Source organism: Bos indicus x Bos taurus, chromosome 16 (assembly GCF_003369695.1).
Source record: "Bos indicus x Bos taurus breed Angus x Brahman F1 hybrid chromosome 16, Bos_hybrid_MaternalHap_v2.0, whole genome shotgun sequence".
NCBI classification, from domain to species: Eukaryota; Metazoa; Chordata; class Mammalia; order Artiodactyla; family Bovidae; genus Bos; species Bos indicus x Bos taurus.
Window position 1 is genome coordinate 270,605 of NC_040091.1, and position 14,029 is coordinate 284,633.

The 14,029-nt window shown below is 39.7% G+C and overlaps 1 pseudogene; it reads left to right on the top strand.

Annotated features, from left to right (window-relative positions):
- LOC113907026 overlaps positions 1-13,704 on the top strand; it is a 61,021-nt pseudogene extending 47,317 nt beyond the window's left edge.
- The last annotated feature ends 325 nt before the right edge of the window (positions 13,705-14,029 follow it).

The window sequence follows — 14,029 nt, forward strand, 5'->3', positions numbered from 1 at the left end:
TCTCAGGTGGATTCTTTACTGACTGAGCCACCAGGGAAGCCCCTTTAATTAACAATTTTAACAAGCTATCTCAAGTATAAAGAGCACAGAGAAGCTTGATAGTTCCTAAATGTCACTTCAGTTTATTTAGGTGATTAAAAAATAAATATATAAATAATACAATAAAAAGGAAAGATAACTCAACCAGAAATCAAAACTTTGATATCTTCTGGAACCCCTATTTTAATATTTTTATGCCTTGGTCAGTCCTCCCTGACCTTCTATTCGTTCCTCTGAAATTGGAATAATAAATAATAGCTCTTTTCCTTCTTCAACAGTGTGTTATCATAAAGAGTTATTTGTTTACTACAAACATTATATCAACATAAGCTAGTCTTATTATAACAATTGGATATTTCATAAAGAGAAATATTCTGGTGTATTCCATTTTCTTCTTAATACGTGTGAATTGCTATGCTCTTTTAAGTGGTGGAATGATCAGTAGGGAAATAATCAGAAGTGAATACCTAAGTCAAAATTTACCATTACATCTGATGCATTGAGGCTTATCAGAATATCTACCAAGCATTAACAAAAATACAAAACAAAATAAATTACCTGTTAGAATCTGAAGAAAAAAAAAAAAGACAATTTGTGAGACATAGGTGTTTGTTTGTTTGTTTGTTTTAACCAAAATTAGCAAAACTAAGATGTAACATATCTGGAAACAAAAGCACATCAAAGCTTTTCTTTTAATGAGCACAAAAGACATATTGCTGAGGTTAGATACTTTAAAACGAGTGAAATGAGTTTAATATTGAAAGAAGCTTTTTGTTGAAGATTACTACTTTTATTCAGATTCAGATGAAATTGTTTATTTTTGTTAGACAATGAATTTCTTCCTTAAGAGTAATTTCACTGTAAAGTAATTTTTATCTGTGGCAATTTATATCTAATGTTAGGAGAGAATGATAATAGAGGTAATTCATTCTAGGTTTTTCTGGGGTGGTCACCTCAAATGGGAATCCTTGAAAGCCGGATACAGCAATGGGGTAGCTGAAGGCAGACAGACTAAAAGCTTGGGCCTTCTGTGCGCACCTCCACCCTTCTGTCTCCCTACCTCCTTCTCTCTCTGTCTGCTCCCTAATAGAGCTCCTCTAGGTATGGACATAAGCATTGCAGTAAGTGTTAAGGTGTGTAACTCATCCCCAAGGAAGAACTTCCCTTCTAAGGAGTCTTCAATTCATTGGAGAGCAAAGATTTAAGGGAAAAAGTGGCCTCTGGAGCGCCTTTCCTGCCAAAATCTTACTGTCCCCGACCCCCACCTCCCCTTAACACACAGGTCCTCCAGTTCAGCAAATAGACTTGTTTGTCTACAGTGTTCACTCACACAGAATTAAGCATTCATGCATACCATTATCAGTTTTAAAATGTGCTTTGCTTGCATTCATGTGAGATCACTTCAGCTGTGTTCTGACTCTGTGGGACTCCATGGACTATAACCCACCAGAGTCTTCTGTCCACGAGATTCTCCAGGCAAGAATACATGGGTTTCCATGCACTCTCCAGGGAATATTCCCAAACCTGGGATTACCCGAATGTCCTATGGCAGGCAGATAATTTACCTCTGAGCTGCCAGGGAAGCCCTGATAATGGCATATGCCCCAATACTTCTTAATATTTCCTAATAATGGTAAAATTATATTACATATAATATGTGTAAATATACATAAATACACACATATACAAGTATATCTTTGACAGATAAATATATCTTCAGATAAATATTAACATAGTAATTTTGAAGTGAAGTGAAAGTCACTCAGTTGTGTCCAACTCTTTGCGACCCCATGGACTGTACAGTCCATGGAATTCTCCAGGCCAGAATACTGGAGTGGGTAGCCTTGCCCTTCTCCAGGGGATCTTCCCAACCCAGGGATCGAACCCAGGTCTCCCACACTGCAGGCGGATTCTTTACCAACTGAGCTATCAGGGAAACCCAGTAATTTTGAAATAGGAGTTAAATAACAATAGGGTAATGAAGCATGATAGTTCAACAGAACACGGAAATGTTTACATTGGTGGTTTTGACAGAATTATACAATTTTAATGTAAGAATCCTTTCAAAACTGTCCTCGTGTCTTGCACATGAGGAAACTGAATGATGAATATCAGAACAAGAGGTAACGTCTCTTCATTCCTGGCCCATCACCTCTGTGTGTATGTTTTACACAAGATCCTTCAACCCTTAAGTTTTGTTATGAATCATATTGAGAAATACTTGTTGGAACTGTCAACCTGAGACCTGACTGGGCCGTTGTAACTCCTTTAAGAATCAGGAGACAGGAACAAGGGGAGTGAAGCTGCTGGCCCCTTCCCTCTGCTGACTCACTGCCCAGAGCGACACCGCTCACAATGCTTCCTCCTTTCACCGCCGAGGGAGTCACAGCTCAAACTTCTGCCATATATATATCAAAACATCAAATTTATACCTTACTTATATATAAATTCTGTTTGTCAATTATACCTTGGTAAATCTAAAAGAAATTAAAAGCATAAAGATCAGATCAGATCAGTCGCTCAGTCGTGTCCTACTCTTTGCGACCCCATGAATCACAGCATGCCAGGCTTCCCTGTCTATCACCAACTACCGGAGTTCACTCAGACTCACGTCCATCAAGTCAGTGACGCCACCCAGCCATCTCATCTTCTGTCATCCCTTTCTCTTCCTGCCCCCAATCCCTCCCAGCATCAGAGTCTTTTCCAATGAGTCAACTCTTCACATGAGGTGGCCAAAGTACTGGAGTTGCAGCTTTAGCATCATTCCTTCCAAAGAAATCCCAGGCCTGATCTTCAGAATGGACTGGTTGGATCTCCTTGCAGTCCAAGGGACTCTCAAGAATCTTCTCCAACACCACAGATCAAAAGCATCAATTCTTCAGCACTCAGCTTTCTTCACAGCCCAACTCTCACATCCATACCTGACCACAGGAAAAACCATAGCATTGACTAGATGAACCTTTGTTGGCAAAGCAATGTCTCTGCTTTTGAATATGCTATCTAGGTTGGTCATAACTTTCCTTCCAAGGAGTAAGCATCTTTTAATTTCATGGCTGCAGTCACCATCTGCAGTGATTTTGGAGCCCAAAAAAATTAAGTCTGACACTGTTTCCACTGTTTCCCCATCTACTTCCCATGAAGTGATGGGACCGGATGCCATGATCTTCGTTTTCTGAATGTTGAGCTTTAAGCCAACTTTTTCACTCTCCACTTTCACTTTCATCGAGAGGCTTTTTAGTTCCTCTTCACTTTCTGCCATAAGGGTGGTGTCATCTGCATATCTGAGGTTATTGATATTTCTCCTGGCAATCTTGATTCCAGCCTGTTTCTTCCAGTCCAGCGTTTCTCATGATGTACTCTGTGTATTTAAAAAAGAGAAATGTTTACTGTGCAATCTAGATAACTTTTGCTGCTACTGCTGCTGCTGCTAAGTCGCTTCAGTCATGTCAGACTCTGTGTGACCCCAGAGATGGCAGCTCAACAGGCTCCCCCTTCCCTGGGATTCTCCAGGCAAGAACACTGGAGTGGGTTGCCCTTTCCTTCTCCAATGCATGAAAGTGAAAAGTGAAAGTGAAGTCACTCAGTCATGCCCAACTCTTGGTGACCCCATGGACTGCAGCCTACCAGGCTCCTCCATCCATTGGATTTTCCAGGCAAGAGTGCTGGACTGGGTTGCCATTGCCTTCTTCATAACTTTTGCTATGATGTCATTATGCAACAGTTTTGGAGTCTCTGGGAATGATAATGGGGCTTAGTGAGAAGGTGACAGTTAAACTTTTGACTTACTTTCATATACAATGTTTCTAAGTCTGCTGTTGATTTTTCCTCATGTTTTCAAGAAACATAAATTGCATCAGAAAACAATAATTAGCTTTAATTGCTTGTTTGAGCCACTGAAGAGGAAGGAAAGGGATTCTCTCTAGGGCCTTGTGCCACAGAGAGTGGAGGAGACATATGGGACTCAGCCTTCCTGGTAAATCAACAAGTCCTCTGGAGGGCGGAGGGGGGCTGCCTTTCCCACAGTCCCATGTAGGGTATCTAATATATACCTTAGCTTCAGTTATTTCTTCATGAGGGAAATCACTTGGGGGAATTTTGAGTCACCACAAACGTTACATATCAGGAACAAGAAGTGCATATTTTCCTGAAAGATGTGTAGAAGGGCCTGACTTAGCTGAACTCCTTCATAGCAGTGTGCTGAACAAGTGTTTCCTGGGGGTGAGGACAAAGGGGCCCTGAGACTCTTTGGTGCATGTCTCTCTGCTTCTGCCAATTCGGGGTAGAACTGTTCAAGGGAGAATAGGCAGGTATTTAACCAAAATTGAATTTAAAAGAATTAAAAGGTAACTTCTGAAGAAATAGAATCAACAAGGTTGCTCTAAATAGGATTTTCAGTTCAGTTCAGTTCAGTCGCTCAGTTGTGTCCAACTCTTTGTGAACCCATGAATCGCAGCACTCCAGGCTTCCCTGTCCATCACCAACTCCCGGAGTTCACTCAGACTCACGTCCATCGAGTCAGTGATGCCATCCAGCCATCTCATCCTCTGTCATCCCCTTCTCCTCCTGCCCCCAATCCCTCCCAGCATCACAGTCTTTTACAATGAGTCAACTCTTCGCATGAGGTAGCCAAAGTAATGGAGTTTCAGCTTTAGCATCAAAGAACCACCCAGGGCTGATCTCCTTCAGAATGGACTGGTTGGATCTCCTTGCAGTCCAAGGGACTCTCAAGATCTGCTCCAACACAACACTTCAAAAGCATCAATTCTTCAGCGCTCAGCTTTCTTCACAGTCCAACTCTCACATCCATACATGACCACTGGAAAAACCATAGCCTTGACTAGACAGACTTTGTTGGCAAAGTAATGTCTCTGCTTTTGAATATGCTATCTAGGTTGGTCATAACTATTATTCCAAGGAGTAAGCGTCTTTTAATTTCATGGCTGCAGTCACCATCTGCAGTGATTTTGGAGCCCAAAAAAATAAAGTCTGACACTGTTTCCAATGTTTACCCATCTATTTGCCATAAAGTGATGGAACCAGATGCCATGATCTTCATTTTCTGAATGTTGAGTTTTAAGCCAACTTTTTCATTCTCCTCTTTCACCTTCATCAAGAGGCTTTTACATTCCTCTTCACTTTCTGCCATAAGGGTGGTGTCATCTGCATATCTGAGATTATTGATATTCATCCTGGCAATCTTGATTCCATCTTGTGCTTCTTCCAGCCCAGCATTTCTCATGGTGTACTCTGCATAGAAGTTAAATAAGCAGGGTGACAATATACAGCCTTGATGTACTCCTTTTCCTATTTGGAACCAGTCTGTTGTTCCATGTCTAGTTCTAACGTTGATTCCTGACCTGCATATAGGTTTCTCAAGAGGCAGGTTAGGTGCTCTGGTATTCCCATCTCTTTCAGAATTTTCCAGTTTATTGTGATCCACACAGTCAAAGGCTTTGGCAAACTCAATAAAGCAGAAATAGATGTTTTTCTGAAACTCTCTTGCTTTTTCGATGATCCAGCAGATGCTGGCAATTTGATCTCTGGTTCCTCTGCCTTTTCTAAAACCAGCTTGAACATCAGGAAGTTCATGGTTCACTTATTGCTGAAGCCTGGCTTGGAGAATTTTGAGCATTACTTTCCTAGCGTGTGAGATGAGTGTAATTGCGCGGTAGTTTGAGCATTCTCTGGCATTGCCTTTCTTTGGGATTGCAATGAAAACTGTCCACTTCCAGTCCTGTGGCCACTGCTGAGTTTTCCAAATTTGCTGGCATATTGAGTGCAGCACTTTCACAGCATCATCTTTCACCATTTGAAATAGCTCAACTGGAATTCTATCACCTCCACTAGCTTTGTTCATAGTGATGCTTTCTAAGGCCCACTTGACTTCACACTCCAGGATATCTGGCTCTAGGTGAGTGATCACACCATCGTGATTACCTTGGTCATGAAGATCTTTTTTGTACAGTTCTTCTGTGTATTCTTGCCACCTCTTCTTAATATCTTCCTCTTCTGTTAGGTCCATACCATTTCTGTCCTTTATCGAGCCCATCTTTGCATGAAATGTCCCCTTGGTATCTCTAATTTTCTTGAAGAGATCTCTAGTCTTCCCCATTCTGTTGTTTTCCTCTATTTCTTTGCATTGATCACTGAGGAAGGCTTTCTTATCTCTTCTTGCTGTTCTTTGGAACTCTACATTCAGATACTTATATCTTTCCTTTTCTTCTTTGCTTTTCACTTCTCTTCTTTTCACAGCTATTTGTACGGCCTCCCCAGACAGCCATTTCGCTGTTTTGCATTTCTTTTCCATGGGGATGGTCTTGATCCCTGTCTCCTGTACAATGTCACGAACCTCAGTCCAAAGTTAATCAGGCACTCTGTCTACCAGATCTAGTCCCTTAAATCTATTTTTCACTTCCACTGTATAATCATAAGGGGTTTGATTTAGGTCATACCTGAATTGTTTAGTGATTTTCCCTACTTTCAATTCAATTTCAGCCTGAATTTGGCAATAAGGACTTCATGATCTGAGCCACAGTCAGCTCCCAGTCTTGTTTTTGTTGACTGTATAGAACTTCTCCATCTTTGGCTGCAAAGAATATAATCAATCTGATTTCGGTGTTGACCATCTGGTGATGTCCATGTGTAGAGTCTTCTCTTGTGTTGTTGGAAGAGGGTGTTTGTTATGACCCCAGTGCATTTTCTTGGCAAAACTCTATTAGTCTTTGCCTTGCTTCATTCCGTATTCCAAGGCCAAATTTGCCTGTTATTCCGGGTGTCTCTTGACTTCCTACTTTTACATTCCAGTCCCCTATAATGAAAAGACATCTTTTTTGGGTGTTAGTTCTAAAAGGTCTTATAGGTCTTCCTAGATCCGTTCAGCTTCAGCTTCTTCAGCATTACTGGTTGGGGCATAGACTTGGATTACTGTGGTATTGAATGGTTTGCCTTGGAAATGAACAGAGATCATTCTGTCATTTTTGAGATTGCATCCAAGTACTGCATTTCAGACTCTTTTGTCGACCATAATGGCTACTCCATTTCTTCTGAGGGATTCCTGCCGGCAATAGTAGATATAATGGTCATCTGAGTTAAATTCACCCATTCCAGTCCATTTGAGTTCGCTGATTCCTAGAATGTTGACGTTCACTCTTGCCATCTCCTGTTTGACCACTTCCAATTTGCCTTGATTCATGGACCTGACATTCCAGGTTCCTATGCAATATTGCTCTTTACAGCATCAGACCTTGCTTCTATCACCAGTCACATCCACAGCTAGGTATTGCTTTTGCTTTGGCTCCATCCCTTCATTCTTTCTGGAGTTATTTCTCCACTGATCTCCAGTAGCATATTGGGCACCTACTGACCTGGGGAGTTCCTCTTTCAGTATCCTATCATTTTGCCTTTTCACACTGTTCATGGGGTTCTTAAGGCAAGAATACTGAAGTGGTTTGCCATTCCCTTCTCCAGTGGACCACATTTTGTCAGACCTCTCCACCGTGACCTGCCCATCTTGGGTGGCCCCATGGGCATGGCTTAGTTTCATTGAGTTAGACAAGGCTAACTAGTGGTCCTAGTTTGATTAGGTTGATTAGTTTTCTTTGAGTATGGTTTCAGTGTGTCTGCCCTCTGATGCCCTCTTGCAACACCTACCATCTTAGTTGGGTTTCTCTTACCTTGGGCATGGGGTATCTCTTCACAGCTGCTCCAGCAAAGCACAGCCACTGCTCCTTACCTTGGACGAGGGGTATCTCCTCACCACCGCCCCTTCTGACCTTGAACGTGGAATAGCTCCTCTAGGCCCTCCTGCACCAGTGCAGCCACCGCCCCTTTGGAGGTGGGGTTGCTCCTCCCGGCCGCAGCCCCTGGCCTCGGGCATGGGGTAGCTCCTCTTGGCTGCCACCCATGACCTCGGACGTGGGGTAGCTCCTCTTTGCGATTCCTGAGCTGTTGTTTACACCAATTAGCCTGGCATGGAAAAACAAGTGCTGACTCACAAGACCACAAACAAAAACAATGGGAAGAAATTGTAAGGATAAACATTTTAGATACCATGCTTCCCAGGACTGACGATAATACATGTGGCTTATATAATAGTATTTGGGAGATAAGGAAATAGATATTTAATTGCATATAAGTTAACTAGAAGGACACGAAAATCTACCAGAATCGAGTAAAAGATGGTCAGTGGTTTATTCACTCCCCCTCACCTCCCAAGGGGACAATAGAAAATATTTGGAGGTATTTTTGGTGTCACAATGCAGGGGCCAGGGGTGAAGGTACTGTTATCTAGTGGACAGAGGCCAGAGAAGCTGCACAGGATAGCTCCCCATAAAAAGAATAATCCAGTCCAAAATATCAATAGTGTCAGAATTGAAAATCTCTGAAAAAAATCACTGATAAAGAATTATGATAGTGAGAACTGGCATGGAAAAATTGCTTTCTGATTGTTACTTAAATATACTTGTGAAAATAGTATGGTGGCTTTTCATAGTATAAAAATTAAATATGTGCTCTGATAATCCAGTAACTCTGCTTCTGAATATTTATTTATTTAATTCAAAAGAATTAAAATGATGATTTAAAAGAGATATTAGCGTTCCCTTGTTCATTGCAGAGCTATTCACAATAACAAAGTTTAGAAATAAATTAAATGTCTATGGACCAAAAAGTGGATCAAGAAAATGTGGCATGTACATAAAAATGGCATAAAAAAAGAAAGAAATTATGCAGTAAATTACCACATGGATGACAGTATGCTTAGTGAAATATGTCAGTCACAGAAAGACAAATACTGTATAACTCCACTTATATGTTCATGGAGTCAAAAAGTGGAGTGATAGATGTCAGAGGCAAGAGGAGGGGAAACAGCAAGTTACAAATCAATGGACATAAAATATCAATTAAGCAAGTTAAATGGGTTCTAGACATATACTGTACAAAAATCATATTGGTAGTCAACAATACTGTATTGTACATTTAAAATATCTTAATTTGGTAGGTCTTATGTGAAATGTTCTTACCACAATAAAATAAAAATAAATATTAGTACAATATGATCACTAAAATCTAAATTTTACTTGGATTCCATCAGCTTTTTCCCTTTAATTCCCTCTTTATTTCCTTGGACCCAATCCAGGTACCACATTGTACTGTCATTATGTCTCCCTAATGTCTGATCTGTGACAAATTTTGACTCTTTCTTATTTTTCTTTCCCTTTGGCTTCAATAATTTTAAGGAGTATGGATGAGGTATCCTGTAGAATGCTTGCAGACACGGGTTTTCCTAATAATTTTCTTACAGTAGGATGAGATAATAGACCCTGTGGAAAAATGTCACAGAGGTGAAGTTTCTCATCACATCATTTCAGGGGATAAATTATGCCCACACTGCACCACTGGAGATGCTCACCTTTATCTTTTACTTCAGGTAATGTTGGTCATATTTACTAAACTTGACTGTGAGATTTGAAATGGACTTGAGTTAATAAAAATTATTTCTACTGTGTTAATTTTCCTTATTTAAATTCTATAGTCCTTGGTTTCTACAATGAATATGTGTTATTTCAATAATTCAATAAACAGAAGTAATTAATGAAATGGATGTGGTGGTGCAATCGAACAGAACAGTTATTTTAAAGGGATCAGTTCATTGTCCAAACTAAATATTTAACTTTGTAAATATCTCTGCTTTAACTCTCAATGAATCATGATGATCTAAATGCTGGACCTTCATACTTCTTCCATATGTTAGAGTAAAATAATGGAGGAACAGGGTTATGCCTGGCATGTTATAGTCCTTAAATTAATATTTAATAATGATTTCATCTATAATTGCATAATTTTTATAATTGTAAAAAAGTATCAGTGTGAGGAAGGGTCTGAGAGAAGTGATTTTTAACCTACAAATGTTCATGTGAAATGCCCCTAACGCTGCTCCAGGTTTTATAGAACACAATAAAGAATTACATCAGAGAATTGTGATTAACTTTAATCATTTCAAGGCTTTAAGAGAATGAGGCAACAGACAGTCTCTAGAGTTTATGCCCCATAGGTTGTGACTTTAGATATAAGACTATATCCATCACTCCCAACCAGGAGAGATTCTACTTTCACCCATCAGCAGGTATCATGGGAAGCTGCTGTGAAACACAGGAGCTCAGCCTGGCACTCTGTGATGACCTAGGAGAAGGCATGGGAGGGAGAGGGAGGCTCAGAAGGGAGGGGGTATATCTGTATGTATCCCGTCCAACCAAAATTAAGTTCAAAAATAAGATTCTAAACAAAAATTAATATTATTTTCTAAGAAGGGTATTGGAAAAAAAGTGTGAGGGAAAATTTACCATTTAGACATAGAGAGTCCTTGAGTAATACTGAGTCATTGTGAAAGTTACCAATCTGAACTGTAAAGGAAGAGGAAGTGGACTCAGCCTACAGAGCTTTGTGTGAGAACTGGCTCAGCTGAGCCCTTAAAACAACAGGGCTTCCCTGGTGGAACAGTGGTAAAGAATCTGCTGCCAGTGCAAGAGATGCAAGAGATTCGGGTTTGATCCCTGGTTTAGGAACATCCCTGGAGTAGGAAATGGTAACCCACTTCAGTATTCTTGCCTGGAAAAAATTCCACAGGCAAAGGAGTCTGGCGAGCTACATGCAGTCCATGGGTTCACAAGAGTCTGAAGCAATGGAGTGACTGAACACAAACAAGTGCCTGGAATGGAGAGTTAGAAGAGCTCTGAGAATCTGTGGAAGGTGCATTATCTGGTTTCTACAAACTTTTGAAGGAGTAGTCAAAGTGAAATAAAGACAAATATTTAATAAAAAATAAGCAGAGATTAAACAAATGCTAGTGAAAGAAAAGAAAAGGGCACTATTTTTAATTAGGTATGTAAACCAGCCTTGAGAGCAAAAATTAAACAAAATAGAGAAGAAAGATATAGGAAAGATATTAGCTGTCATATTTCCTAAATCCAATGAAACTCACCAGCAATTTAAAAATAACATTTGGGTCACAAAATCCATTGGATGAAATAAAACATTAGTTTAATATTAATTTTCAAGTGGCTTAGACAAATCAGCTATATTTAGAATGTCTAGCTTTGTGATAGATTGTCTTTTTAAAATTTATACTCAAATTTATGAGTATAGGAAGATATAGGGATCTTGAGTGTCTCAGTTTTGCCTATGATCTGACATCACTGCTGAGCCATATAAAATCTATTTCTTGAGTTATGGGACTAGAGACAACCTTATCGGAAATGATAGAGAAAAGTCCTGGTATGGTAGGGTCTAAGAGGTGTAGGTCATCAATTGTGCATGCATGTGTGCTGAGTCGCTCAGTTGTGTCCTATTCTTTGTGACTTCATTGACTACATAGCCAACCCGACTCTGTCCACATAATATTCCACTCAAGGATACTGGAGTGGGTTGCCATTTCCTCCACCAGAGGATCTTCCCAACCCAGGGACTGAACCTGCATCTCTTGCATCTCCTACATTGGCAGGTGGATTCTTTACCACTATCCCTTTAGAAGTCATTGGTCACCAATTAGAGAAATACAATTCTTTTCTATTAGCATTTTCTCATGAAATATCATCACACTGAAGTACTACCTTAAATATTACCTATATTACAGGTAATATGGGACAGAATAAATGTCTTTATTTATGGACATTTCTATGTTAGAATCTTTAGTAGTGTTAGTTACATTTTTCTCAACTTCCTTTCTCATCTCACCTGCTGCTGCCTTCTAGTATAGCTCTCTGATATGTACATTTTCATTGGACAATTTCCCATAGGCTTAAGATCACTAGTTTGTCACAAATTGGAACATGATTATGAATAAATGGAGTATCTTAGTACTAAGACGTTGAACATAGATTCTCTTTTAGACAAATGGAAAATTTCCGGGAGTCTGGATCAAGATTCCAGTCACAGACATGTAAGTCAAGGATCTCTGTCTTCTGCTTTGGCATGTCTTTGATAAAGACATAGACTGTATTATCCTTATTATTTGTTCAGTGTTATTATTCCACAAGCAATGAGGTGGGATTGATAATTAGGGCTCCTTGGGTTGAGAAGAACACTATCTGAAAAAAATTAACTAAGGTTTATTTTGACAATAGATTTACTGAGTCAGAAACAAAAGTAAATATTAAAGTATCATGTGGAATTAACAATAAAGGCACAGATGTAAACTGTTAGAGGGGTCATTCTTAGTGTCACATTGTGAACATGTGATGCAAAGTGTAATTTAAAATTTTCTCACTTCTGCTGCTAGTTTTAGGACTGAAATAATCAGTTATGGTACTAGGCTAGGTTAATCTTTTATGAATTTATAATGTTCAAGAGGACCTAAAAGTGTTATAGAAGGATTTCACTTAAAATAACTCCCAAATCTTTTGATTTCATATTATCTTTAAATGTTGAAATTATAATTCAAACTAAAAAGTTTAATAATGGTACTGTGCTATTTAAATAAAAGTTTAAATGGTTATCTTTTTAAAATTTTAGACATGTAGCAATCGTGAGTAAGAAAGAAACACAGAGAGAGGTTCTAAAAGAGACCCTTTGCTTCCTCTTCCAGCTTTGGAAAGGAATAGTTAACCAAGTGTCTTACATCCTTATTTCCCTTAATATTTTTCTTTCTAGGACTGATTCAGATTCTGAAAAACAGAAGCCATGTTTCTAGAGAAAGAAATAAAAGTGGGGCCGTGTTCACTCTCCTGGGCTTCTCCAATTACCCAGAGTTGCAAGTCCCCCTCTTCTTGACATCCTTCACCATCTACAGTGTCACTGTGGCAGGAAATCTTGGGATGATTCTAACCATCAAAATTAACCCCAAACTGCACAGCCCCATGTACTTTTTCCTCAGCCACCTCCCCTTTGTGGATTTCTGTTATTCTTCCATCGTTGTTCCCAAGACCATGGTGAACCTCATGGTAGAAGACAGAACCACTTCAGTTGTAGGCTGTGTAATACAATTCTTTTTCTTTTGTACCATTGTGGTGACTGAGTCCTTTTTATTAGCTGTGATGGCCTAAGACTGCTTCATGGCCATCTGCAACCCTCTGCTCTACATGGTGGCCATGTCCCCAAGACTCTGTGTGATGTTAGTAGTTGGATCTTATGCCTGGGGTGTAGCTTGCTCCTTGACATTCACATGATCTGTTACCAAATTATCATTTTGAGGTTTCAACACAATCATCACTTCTTCTGTGAGTTCTCCTCTCTGCTTTTCCTCTCTTGCTCTGATACTTATTTCAACCAGTTGCTGCTTTTCATTTTTTCCACCTTTAATGAGGTCAGCACACTCTTCATCATTCTCCTGTCTTAGGTGTTTATTGTTGTCACCATCCTCAAGATGCCTTCAGCCTGTGGTCGCTGCAAAGCCTTCTCCACCTGCGCTTCCCACCTTACCACCATCAGCATCTTCCCTGGCACCATCCTATTCCTGTACTCTGTGACCAACTCCACACCCTCCAGGCACACAGTCAAAGTGGCATCTGTGTTTACACGGTGGTCATCCCCATGTTGAATCCCCTGATCTACAGTCTGAGAAATAAGGATGTCAAGGACACAGTCTCCAAGATCATGAACTGTAAAGTGCTTCTTATTGAGCATTGTATAATAGTAGAGTTATATAGTGTGTCTGCAGAGGTTGGTTTGTAAAGATACATTTAGATTAATGAAGAGTGAATGCTGTAAAATTTGTGAATGCTGGGCTTGGGGAAGGATGGGGACAAGGGATAGTTAGGGTGTTTGGGATGGATATGAGCACTCTTATACTTAAAATGGATAACCAACAAGGATTTACTGTATAGCACATGGAACTCTTCTCACTGTTATGTGGCAGCCTGGATGGGAGGAGGGTCTGTGGGTGAAAGGATACATGTATATATATGTCTGAGTCCCTTCACTTTCCACCTGAAAGTATCACAACATTGTTAAAAGGCTATATCTGAATATAAAATAAAAAGTTTTTTAAATAGTGTTA